General features: G+C 41.5%; 1 long non-coding RNA gene across 2 annotated transcripts in view; it reads right to left on the reverse strand.

Moving 5' to 3' along the window:
* The window catches only part of LOC138304507 (uncharacterized), a 182,543-nt gene extending 170,242 nt beyond the window's left edge, over window positions 1-12,301 (reverse strand). The window contains exon 1 of one of the 2 annotated variants that reach the window (XR_011205582.1): window positions 11,998-12,301. This is a non-coding gene — a long non-coding RNA (uncharacterized lncRNA). The remainder of the gene's footprint in view (window positions 1-11,997) is intronic. The other variant, XR_011205581.1, reaches the window with a different exon arrangement.
* Between the last annotated feature and the right edge of the window lie 344 nt (window positions 12,302-12,645).

A 12,645-nucleotide genomic window follows, 5' to 3' on the forward strand; every position in this document is an offset into this window, starting at 1 on the left:
CGAGGAATGGATATTTTTGCTATCTTCGATGTATTACGCATTAGAGTGGGACAGGTTGTGTCTATGTGCGAATGCGTTGTAACATTTTGACTAGAAAGAAAGTAACTTAAAGACTTAGGCGATACATTTTAGTATTGCTTTTGTACTATAAAGTGGAAAAGTTCTCTCTAATGAGCTTATAGAGTAAGCAATGTAGGAGCAACATAGTACCCTCATATATTTTCCAAATTAACAAGCGGTTTAGATGACTTTTTGGACTAAAACAGAGTGAGTTTAACTAATTGAATGAGGCAATATGGTTCAAATTAAGTACAGTAGCTTAGGAAAGAATGATTCTGTTTTATAGAACGGTATCAAACGGAAGATATGGTGCATGTGATTCTGCGTCAAATTATGAAATGGACCTAATTAGACGATTACATTTCTCTGCTCAATACATTCAGATTCACGTGAGTAAAATGACATTTATAAATAAAACTTTAAGGCCATGGGGTGTCATATAAGTAATAACAGTTAAATATATGAAGTTATTCAGTACATAGAAACATGAACCTAAGAGCAAGGATCTAGATTAAAAAGAGATAATAATGGGTATCTACAGATAAAATCAAAGTGGGATTTTAACTAATTATTATATTTTGCAAATTGGATATATTCATTTTATCTTGAGAGAAAAGATCAGACGTTTTTTGCTATTGATTAGGAGATACCAATGGAAATCAAAGACAAAAACCTTGAAAAATAGATGAGTGGTGTCCTTTGACCCCTAATTGGGTTCTAAGAAGACAAAATTAAATTAAGGAGGAAACCATTAAAGAGATGATTATAAAATACATTTTTATTTTGTTTCTATCTAGGTGCTACCGACACAAGGAATCTGTTTAGTCCTGAAGGTAACCCACTAATGATGTATTATCTTTATTAGGGTCGAAACCTTGACTATTTCATGTGGATTAAATGTATAAGGTGACTTCAAGTTACCTGGAATAAATGGGTTTATTTGAAGTTCACTATTTTTCTATGTTTTGTAAGCACATTTTGTAAATACTCTATAAACACGATGGCACTTTAATTATCACTTTAATAACTTCACTGTGCTGGTTTTTAGGAGCACCTATGGTTGAAAATGCTTAAGTTCTTTATAATTGAAGTAAGATTTGTTTTGGTTGACAAAATAAAAATGCAATTTATGTTAATCTAATGACGGTATATTGGGTTATAAATAGCTGTTGATGAAACTAAAAAGTGCCGTGGAAGTCTAGGCATAAACGTCCCCCTGGTGACCATTTTTGTATTGATTGTCAGCATTGTTAGGGCACAAGTCACCCACTCAGAAGACATTCTCCAGGGTCGGAACTAACAAAAGTATTTGAGGGAAGGCCAAGAAGCGGGAATGGAGATAGGCAAGAAGGCCATCCATTCATGAGAAAGGGGCAGGTTCAAAGCCCACTCTACTGTTTAATTTATTGTATTGTGTAGACTAGGTTTTCGACCTTTTAGGAGAGGCCTACTTAACTTACCATGCAGTAAAAATCATCTTGCTATGAAGAGGATGTGTTTTGCAAGATGCGGGTGAAAGTAAACTAGTAAACTTCACAATCTTTGCAAAGAGTGAAATTCGTCAAATTTGCAAAATTTTGCCTGTGAAATAAAAAAAGCTGTAGGTTTTCATAGCTGCACAGGGGAACTGTGGTTAATCCTTGTCTCCTTAAAAACATTTGGGGGCTTATTTACAAGCCCCTTGCTCTGCCGTAGCATCACTTTTTTTCGCTGCTGTGACTCGAGTAGTCCCCTACACTATGCCACATTTACAAACTGGTGCAATAGGACCATTGCGCCTGTTTGTAAAGCCCTGCGTTACATTATACCTGCGGCAGGTATATTGTATGAAGGGTGGCAGTTTGCATGTTAAAAGCCACGCAGAGCTAGCACAGTGAAATTTACTACATTTCACTGCGTCGTTCTGCGTTTTCACTGCATCAAAAATGTAAAGCTAGCTCAGAGCAGGCGTTAAACTGACGCAGGACTTTTTTTTTTACACTTCCGGTTGGGCCCAAAACAAAGGCCTGAGTTAAAGGGCTATCAGCCATCCTTTTTTTTAACTATAATAGTGGATGACAGTTATTTGGAGCCTAACACCTAACAGCCAAAGCATTGGAAAAAAACAAAGGTGCACAGCATACTATCACTTCACAAGTATGTAAAAGAAACTATGATTTGGAGGTAGGTTTTTAACTTTGTTCAACTTCCTATGTAAGAGATCTACTCCCACTGTAACAATGCAACATTTTTCTGTCTGTATGAGTAATTCCACAAATAATGATGTAAATCATTGTTTTTTATTTACTTCTTTTATGGCACTACTAATCCCACTGTAGGGTGTCAGAGCACTTTAAATAACATACAGAGGCACAATGTATTATATATGTTTGTAACTCAATATCCAGGAAATGTTACGTAAGCAATAAGTGTAGCAACTTATAAGGTGTAGGAATCACATATCTTCCATAATTATAGACATTAAGGGGCATATTTACCAGAAAGGGGTGCATCACTCCTAATGCACCACTTTCTTGCATTGCCCTGCGCCACTTTTACAACACCATGTGTGTACCGTATTTACAATACGGTGTGCCTTGATGCACTTCAGAACAATATTGTCAAAACTTTTGACGCTATTGTAGCGCTTTGCAGGATTAGCCCCAATAATTATGCTAATCCTGCAAAGTAAAAGGTGGCCCATAGACTAATATGGGTGCATTATTTTAACACCTGCCTTAGGTTTCACTGCGCCATTTGTTAGTGTCTCCCAGCACCAGAACGTTCCCCTTGCATACATTATTCCTGGAGCAGGCATAATGTGGCACAAGGGTTTACAAAGTGGTGCAATGCAAACATTGCACCACTTTGTAAATATGGCGTGTCGGAAATGCCTACCTAACACCACATTAGCATAAAAAAATAGGGGCTTGTAAATATGCCCCTATATGTTAAGAGTGAATTGTCAGGAGAAACACTAAGGGCTTGAATTAGATCTTGGAGGTATTACCACCAATCCACTTGGGCGGCAGAACTGAGAACACCGTCAAATCAATGGTGTTCCGCCCGCCGTATTTAGGTGTATTACGACTTAGCCGCACACCGCCACCATGAAGTGCTCTTCCTAGCCGTCAGGCTGGCGGGTTCCTGTTGACTCTATTCAGATGTTACAGTTCTGCAGGCAGTGTACTGCTGGTGGATTGCTGACAGAGGGATGTTGTTGTTGGCCCCAATGGACATCAGACAATGGCAGTGGCTATAGAACAGAGGTAAGTCACACATACAAACACTGTAACTTAGCCATATGTGTCCACCTGACCAGCACATGACACAGCACACCACATGCACAATATTTACCATAGCCATTCCAACACCACACAACACACACATGCCAAAAACACACATTAACATGCATCCATGACACAACATACACACAACATTGTTACTGCACCCACACATGATACAACCACAACCAACACAACTACACACTCTTCTACACAAACACACTCACACAAAGGCACAACTGCACACATCATGACAATTACCACCACACACCAACAATACGCACCTGCATGTTGCACATAGCAACAAAACACACAACATACAAAACTGCATCAGACCCATATGGAAGTGGCACACATATTGACACAACCACGCCACCCGCTCCAGCTCCATCCACCTCAACCAGCCAATTCAATCTCACACACACATACACATTCTGACTCACATATATAACTTTAAGCACAACATGGCAGGTATAGGTCCCTTTGCAATGTGCACATATCGACATACTTGACAAGTACGTCATTTTGGTACCAACTTTCATTTGACAAAGAATATTGACACCATAATGACAGTTGTGTATATGTGCCATGTGTGTCTTGTAACAGTGTGTCCCCATCCATGTCAGACACCATAGTTTTCCCCACATATGCATGTCACAGTCATTTAAAAACAATTACAGTGACACATATATGACTGCAGTTGTCTTGAGCTTTTGCTCAGGGGTCACACAATGGACACAGGCAATGCAGGTTCTCTTCCTTTGAATACAGTGATGGGGGGTCATGTTTTCTCCATGGTCCAGTGGCAGCAGCAACAGAAGGTGTTGTTCAGTCATGTCCAGCCACAAAATGAAGTGAAATCGGGGAAAAAGGTAGGTTTTACCTCATTATCCCCCCAATCTGCCAACTCAGATGTGGAGGTCAAAATGCCACAGTTAGACTGGCGGTAAGTTCCATCCAAATCTGCACGTCGGTAAGGGTGGCTGGAGACCTGCCTCCAGCCACTATTTGCTTTGGTGCCAATGTGGATTGGAATCCTTGGCGAAGTTGGCAGGAATCAGCTGGCTATCACCTATGGGATCGCCAACAATTAAATCTGGCAGCTAGACCGCCAAGGCAGCAGATGGATTTTCAGTCGGAAAACCAATGGCGGGACCTTTACCGCTAAGATCTAAATCAGGCCCTACGTCAGGATGTAAAGCCTATCAGTGATTGTGGTTCTCTGTACTAGCAAAACTTTATTACTTTTCACAGGAACTCCTTTTTGCAACTGTAGGATAACACAGGATTGGGAAAAAATAAGGTTCTAAACTCATGCAGCTCATTGAGGCTGGTAAATAGATCACTGTGCTATATTAGCAGGCTTGCTACTTATGCACTGGAGGTCACAAAATGACCTCAGTGTCAAAAGCAGTAGCCCACTTACCTACTAAATGAAAAACAAATGTGTGATCTGCAGATTACAGCATGTGCTTTGCAGGAGACACATCCACCCTCTATGCTACTTTGAGTCAAAACTGTGACTGGAATAACCCTGAACTCTCCCATAAATGAGTTAACCACTAGAGTTGTCTCACCACTATTATAATCTACCTATAATTGGAGGCACACAATGTTTTCTGCAGCAGGTGTCTTAACCCTGTGTAAGATATTTAAAAATGCTTCCTCTTTGTGATTAACTAAGTACCTTAGAACAGGTTTACTGTCGCATATATGACGATTTCTTCACAGGAGTTATTTTTTAATAAATGTATGAGAGGACTGTCAGTGTCTGCTTTTCAAGCTCCATCCCTCGTGACTCTACCCCCCTTACCTCTGCCACACCTTGACCCCCAATGTATTGGTCCTTCCAGTATGTTTTGTCCACTTCCAGCACTGGCTTTACTGCCATCTTAATATGATATCAATCACCATTGCAATAGATTTCATACTATGACAATCTAATGCAATTTTCCCCAGATATATGCTGGGATGTTGCTTGTAAGGATAAACCTTCCTTGGCAACAGTGATTCTGGAATTCAGCATTTACGTCAGCGGAGCTGGAGAGATGGGTTTAAGCTAGGGCTCAATGTTTAAGATAGGTCAGAATTGTCCCTCACTGGAGCAATGAAAGGCAAGTAATTTTTGGAACATGTTCACTTTGCGGCTAATCTTGGATATTTGTGTTCAGTTATACCATAGTTTGCTAAAATAATTGTAGTGACAGCAATAACTCATTTTTATAAATTCCAAGTGTTCTATTGTTGTGTAATAAGTTGAATTTACTTGTACAAAGAGAACTTCGAATGTGTTTTGTGTGTATGAGATCAAAGGGTAGCCTGAGGGTATGTTGCAACCGGCGGCATCTAGCCAGCCTCAATTGGCTGAGGACCATGTGGTTGACACAACAAGCTCTCTTGAAATTTGATTTCTCTAAAACATCAACGCGAGCAATGAGAGTTGTGGGGGTGTGGTGATCTTTCAAGTACTCTCGATGAGCCCTTTCCAGTTTGAAAGCACAGACCCTTTGGGAGCACTGAATCTGATGACAGCAGTAAAGTCTTGATGCCTCATTAAACGTGTAGCAGTCCTGCTGTAAAGTGGTGATACTGCCCCTTTTAAAATATGGCGGTTCTGTTGATAAGTGCAAATGTTGTGCTTGTAAAAGTACAGAAGTCCTGGTGAGAAGCGCTGATAGTGTTCCAAGACAGGTAGAGTAATACCGGTGAGATGTTCTGAACCTATCCCAGGACAGAATAGCGGTTCTGGTGAGAAATATTCATACTGTCCATTGATGAGAAATGAGCAGCAGGTTTTCTGCGCCTGACTGGTCCATCTCATTTATAACATCAAGCACACTCACTCCTGTCTCTAATTCTTAAGTCGGCCTTTAACCCTGTCACCCGCAACAAACAACGAGGTGATAGGTGGAATGTTTGAATAAAATGTCATCTACCGAGGATTACCCAGGGCCCATTCAATTGACCATTCTTTGACCATTGTACCATTGTAGACAGAAACTGTCAATATGCAAATTAGTTTGTCCTGCTCCAATAGGATAAGTCAACTCCCCAACTAGGAAAAGTCTCCTCCAGTTTGAATCCTAAGTAAACTCGGACCTTTGTTTACCTACTTAGGCTTCATCAGGGTGGTGCAGCTTGAGTCTATGACACCCTGAACACAGGTTTCACCCTTTACAGATCCACACTGCCAAAAACAGTTAAGTGATGGGTGGAATGTTTGAATTATTCTCACCCACTGGCAGTCACTTGGGCCACATAACAGTCCAATGTTTCTTGCTTGCCATGCCTCTCTAGACAAGGATCAGTCAAAGCAAAACAGCATGGAGCAATCTCTACTGTCTGAAATGAGTTCAAGCATGCGTTCCATCACATTGTTGTTTGTTGATTTAATCTTGTCACTTGCATTTGTCCCTTTTTCACATCTACTCACTAATCCACCAGTACTCTCTATTGGCTCCCTCTTACTCTCTGCCCTTCTGCACGTGCTACAGTATCACTCATCCTACACCTCACACTTTATGCCACTGGCCCTCATGGTCACTGACATATACAACACTACCCCTGTGGAATTCTCCACCCATGCCTTGCGCCAGGTGAGTCTTTCTATCTATTTCTATTGCCTTATGCTCTCTTATTCTATAACTCAATTCGCCCCTGTCTTTCTCACGCCCAAGCCACGCTCTCGCATAGAACCACTGTCGAATCCTGCCAGATCTGTCCAACATAGTGTAATGAAACAAGTATCCATGCCAGGTTTTCAGAAAGAAACCGTTGCCGATATAAATAATTTCTTCTAAGTTCAATGTGTGCGAATATGTCTTAACAGAAAATTCTGAAGCTCTGTCACTGGTCAGGGGCACCTGGACTTTTGTTTCACGCCCCTGCTGTACGCCTATCGCCTATGTGTATCACATGGACCCTTTCACCCTACACCACTCTATCTCTGCGTCTCTCTCACACCAGGTTCCTCTCGCTGCCGTTTACACCTCCTGTCTGTGCCAATTAGCCTGTACTCACTCCCTCTCATCCACTCTCTATAAGGCCACCTTGTCTTCAGCGGACCACCTCTCTCCCTACTCATTGTATTATCTTTCCCCGCTGTCTTCCACCCTCATCACTTCTCTCGTCTCAGCCTCTGTTCTAGTACAAGTCGTCTCCCTTCAATCACCCTCTGTCTCGTCCCCGCTCGCGCAGTCCTGTGTCTGCCACAAGCTTCTACCCTTTCTGACTCTCTCTCCCCCTCACCGTGCTCTTTGGGTGCTATCAACGCTCTCCCTCTCTCCCACCTTCCTTCCCTCGAATATCCCCCTCCAGTGGTCCACAAAGGGATGCTGTAAGAATGCCGTGATGTTTGAAACCGAGAAAGTGATTATGGCTTCGCTTTTAACAAGGTCTTCTACTGGCTACATGTCACCAAGATGCTCTGTCCAACGTCTTCGTTTAAGCAACTAGTGCATTCTAAGAGTTGTTTACCTGGTTCACTGAAGCTGCTCGAATTGGACAAATGCACCGTAAAGCAAGGAAGAGCCAGGACTGAATCATTACATCCCTGACGACGCACATCCATCTGGCTCCCTCTTAGGTATATTGAGACAGCTCAGCGTGTTGCTCTGATCAGCATGTTACCTTATACCCGTGTAGCAGGAAGGGATGCCCTAGCGATGGCTGCCTAAAAAGACCTCATACAATTATTTTGTAGCCATGTTGTACAGCATGGTTGAAAGCTAAAACAGGCTTTGTGATGCAGTCAACACTGGCTGCGTCATACCACTATTTTTATTTTTACTTTCAATCAATGTCATACCAAAGAAAGTGAAACTGGCATGTGTTGACTAATCAGGAGCCAGCAAATAAAAAGTGACAATCAAGGGTAAGCAATGGGCAGGCACTATGCCCTTTGTAAGTGTTTTAAGTAACGAGATTTCCCAGTCTTCAGCGCATTCACTGACTCAGGCAAGACCCAAAAAAGGCAACACTAGACACCCTGCTGTTTAATACTTATGGCTACAGGGCTTTATGCAGAAACAAAACATCTTGGATTCCCAGTAGTCTCGCCTACAGCCTATGCGAAGAGCTCATCAAAGCCATCCTAGGTCAGGCATTGAAAGGCTCTTTTTTATTTGTCATCTTGTTGTACCTGTCAGTAGTATCCATAGCAACTGATGCTGTAGACTAGGAGTGCCCAATCTATATCAGGCTAACCATTTACTATATAAACTAATATTAGACTTCCCTAAAATCTGCCATGGACCTGGCCCTACAGGAGTCCTGTTGGATACAAGTCCTGTAGAGCACACCATCCTTTGCACCAGTCTGTCTAGCTCATCAGTCCTGGATTCAGATGGTTTTGGTCATTACTATCTGAAGCAGGAATAGCGTAGCTAGATGAACCATTTCTCCCTTTTTTGGTAAAGGTCAACTGCAGGGTGTCACATGGTTTCTTGTTATTTACTGGTGGTTGAAATCCATGAATGCCCTCCTTCTTCTCCTGATCCTGCAATTGTTATCGTATTTGATGATTCTCAGATTTACCTGTGAATCTCTGGTAGCCAACAGCTTGAGATAGTGTCAAGAAGCATAGCAATGGCTGAATGACTGATTGGGTGAGCAAAAAATGAAAAGGTGTCCAAACTTGGGTGATCCCACTAGAAAAGCATCATGTTTCTAAATCTTCAATTAGGAGGTGAGACCTAAACCTTGCTACCTACTTGGACAGTTTATTGGAGTTCTGCCCTGTCATGAAATTCCCCATCGGGGTGGTGAATAAATGGGTTTCGTTACGCTTCAACAACTCATGTGAGGTCTTCTATTTTTACCCACAGAATACAGTAATATCATAGTAATATTATCTTTGCTAAATCCCAAGCTTTACTAAACTAATGTTCCTATCTTGAGCCACAGGCATTCCTGCCAGCACGGTTGACGGAGTATAGCACAAAGTGTTTCAATGATCTTTGGGCAGCATGTGAGTGATTGTTTCATCCATGTTAATATACCTAAATGGGTTCCTGCTTAAAATCTGGGTGGATTTTATATTGAGAAATTATGTTGGGTCGTTAAATGCATAGAATGTGTGGCTTTAGCTCGCTAGGTCGATAAAAGTGGTCCTTACCAGCAGTGCTTAATTTGTGCTTGTTGTGTCCGGTGCTGAGCACCGGCACTTATTTTTGAGGGCCGGCGCGGGTTCATCAGACAACACTGTTTGTACTAACCTTCCTATTACAAGCCTCGTCACTGAGCCACCATAATGGGCTAAACCAGTGCTTAATTTGTTCTTGTAGTGTCCGGTGCTGAGCACCGGCACTTATTTATGAGCGTCGGCGCTTAGTATTCTGCCTCAAGCATTTGCTGCAAGCAAAAACACATATGAGAGAGACGGAGGAAGGGAAAAACGAGAAAGCGTCCCAAAGGTAGAAAGCAGAAAGCTGCTAGAGTGAGCTGAAGGGGCAGGGAGTGGCTTTAAATGGAATGAAGAGGCCCGAGATGGCTTCAGGATTCCGCTATCTCAGTATTCCGTGCTCGCACATTTAAATGCAGCAGCCCCGGGTTTAAGAGGAGGGCTTTGGGCACCGGCACATTTTTATTTACAAATTAAGCACTGCTTACCAGGTACTCTGATCCACTATTGTATGGTTACCTGTTGATTGTAAATGAAGATGCAAGCTGTGGGGATGCGTGCAGTGCTCGGAACAAGGCTCTAGTCTAGATGATGGGACCAAGTCCATTTGGAGCTATGCCAACCTCCCACCATGAAATATTTCAGAAAAACACTTACGGCTTCATGTTCAGTTAAAGGTTTCCATGCCTTTGCTTCAAACACTTCAGTGATGCAGCTAGTGTTTCTTCCTGGCGTTTACACTATGATATGATTAAGTTTGCAATATGCATCCTACTAATAAATATAAATAATTAAGCATAATATTTATCTGCAGGCAATTATCACCTAATTTCATCAGAAAGTAGGTTGCTGGTGGCTGCTTTCTCTGTTGTTTCAGCAGGCCAGTGGCAAAGATGTAGCAGAGACAGAAAACCCTGTATATTGAACACAAGCTCTCCACCTCCTGTTGACTAAACAACCCTAAAAATGCAATGTCTTTGCATTTTTAAAAAAAGGCAGCCACTGACTATGCAATAGCCATGGCCATCCCTCCTGTAGAAGTCGAAAGGCATGACAGAGAGTGGAATGACAGAAAGTATCCTGCTGTAAAGTTGACAGCCTTGTCTCCAAACTGCAAATCTTGCATTGCACTAGTTGTAAAGTTGAGAGTCTTCCTCCAGACTACACAATGATACATTGTTCTGGCTGCAAGGTTGACAGCGTCCATTTGATTTGCACAACAATACATCGTTATAGCTGTAAACTAACAAACTCCATTCAATCTTCACAAAGATACATTGTTCTTGTTCTAATGTTGACAACCTGCCTTTAGGCGCCACAATGATGTACATAGTTCTAGATGTGCTTTTCTAAATATTGACATGAACAATAAAGTATGCCGTTCACTTCACTTCAGGTTTCCAAAGACAGCAAGCAAAACCAGGATGGCTCTCCAAGATGAACTTCGACTCTTGTCTCATTGACAGTACAAGAAACCTGGGCTTGCATATTGGGATGAGACTTTGCAACAGCTGCCTAGGCCCTGGTCCACTTGAATCCCAGCAGAGGCAATGCTTTGCTGGCTGGAGCCCTGAGATCCACCTCACTCCACGTTGGCAACAAACCTCATCAAAGGACTTTACAAGTACAAAGGGATCACACCAAGCTTCAGTGAACTCAGCTTGCTTCCAGAACCCCCAAAATCACATTCAAGACTGGCTGCACCATCTACAAGACAGTGAACTCTGGTTACCAAGACAGAGACCTTCGCTGGAGCATGCACAACACAGAGAAGTAGCAGTGCCAGTCTAGAACTCAAGAAATGCAGGAAGCAGAATGAAAGATGCCAGGTGTGTCTCCTCATATGCTCCTAGGATAAGTAATGCCATTGTGGACATGTAAGACCTTATTTTACTTAATAGTATTATGGTAAGGTGGCAGGTAAAGGGTAAACATCTACTACCCTCAGAGGTCGATTCGGATCTTTGGACTCAGACAGGAGTGAGAAAACATCCAATCAGACAATATGAGCCAGCAAACATCAAATAAGTCATTCAATAATCAAAATATGCGTATTTAGTTAATAATTTAAACACACCATGACCTATGTGGCCATGAATCACCACACCAGTTTAGTAAACGGTTTACTGCCCTTAAGATTAACAATGCAAAGAACACGTAAATCATGTGCAAGATCAAATGATAGAAATACTGAAACATCACAGGATGTCCAAAATACCTAAAGAATCTCAATCTAACTAAAGCATTTATCAATAGACACTACAAAAGAACAATGCAGAATAACAACAGAATTAAGTGAAAAATAGCAACAGTATGCATTTAGTTTGTGCAGTTGAATTAACTACAATAATTTAATAAACAGTCAGATTTAGACATTAGGTCAGGCATCCCTAACTATTACTCTAATTGGAAAGCATGTGTGGACTTCATGCAAAAAATAAAATAAGGCAAGAATTAATTTGGAAAACATCTAACCAGGGTGCTAATCGAAATAAAGGGTTGGATTTTACAAAGAGAAAACCTGCAAGAAAGGCAAATGCACATTGGTTATACCTCTCCTAAATGGATCAGCAATCAGTTGTGTCTTCCTCATCAGAGCGCAGGAACATCAGGTCTTCATTAATCAGCATCAGGACATGAAAGGAAAACAGTTCTGTAAAGTTGGGCTTAATATAACTGAACTGTTAGAATCATAGGCAAGACAGAAACACATCTAACTCAGCATAAAACTGGAACAGAACTCAGAAAATGGGGAAGTGACTTACACCATCTAAAGCTTTGCTATATTAAAGTCCCAAAATGCTACCAGCTAGGTTTCTATTGGACAAGACTATGAGGTGTTTAGTGTGCAGCCAATAAAACATCATCTGTGCTTGTTATTCTCTGCACCCAGGATTGGTATGCGTCGCCACTCCTCTCTCGTCTCCTGTCAACAGCTTCCACACAAAAATGACAATTACGCAACGTGGTAAGCAACATGTGCTTCCTGACGAAAACTAAACATCACTGTTAAATGTTTCAAGTATTTTCTCAAGCAAGAACAAAATATGCAACATTAGTAAGACAGAATTTTCCACTGTGCAAGTCACACAGGATGTTTGAAGAAACATTATTTTGCAAAGTTAGCACACATTTAAACATCCTGTTTCCGGAAAATTACTAAAAGGTGATGCATTTTAACTAATGCTAAAACATGAAGAA

This window comes from Pleurodeles waltl, chromosome 7 (assembly GCF_031143425.1).
Source record: "Pleurodeles waltl isolate 20211129_DDA chromosome 7, aPleWal1.hap1.20221129, whole genome shotgun sequence".
Classification (NCBI taxonomy): Eukaryota; Metazoa; Chordata; class Amphibia; order Caudata; family Salamandridae; genus Pleurodeles; species Pleurodeles waltl.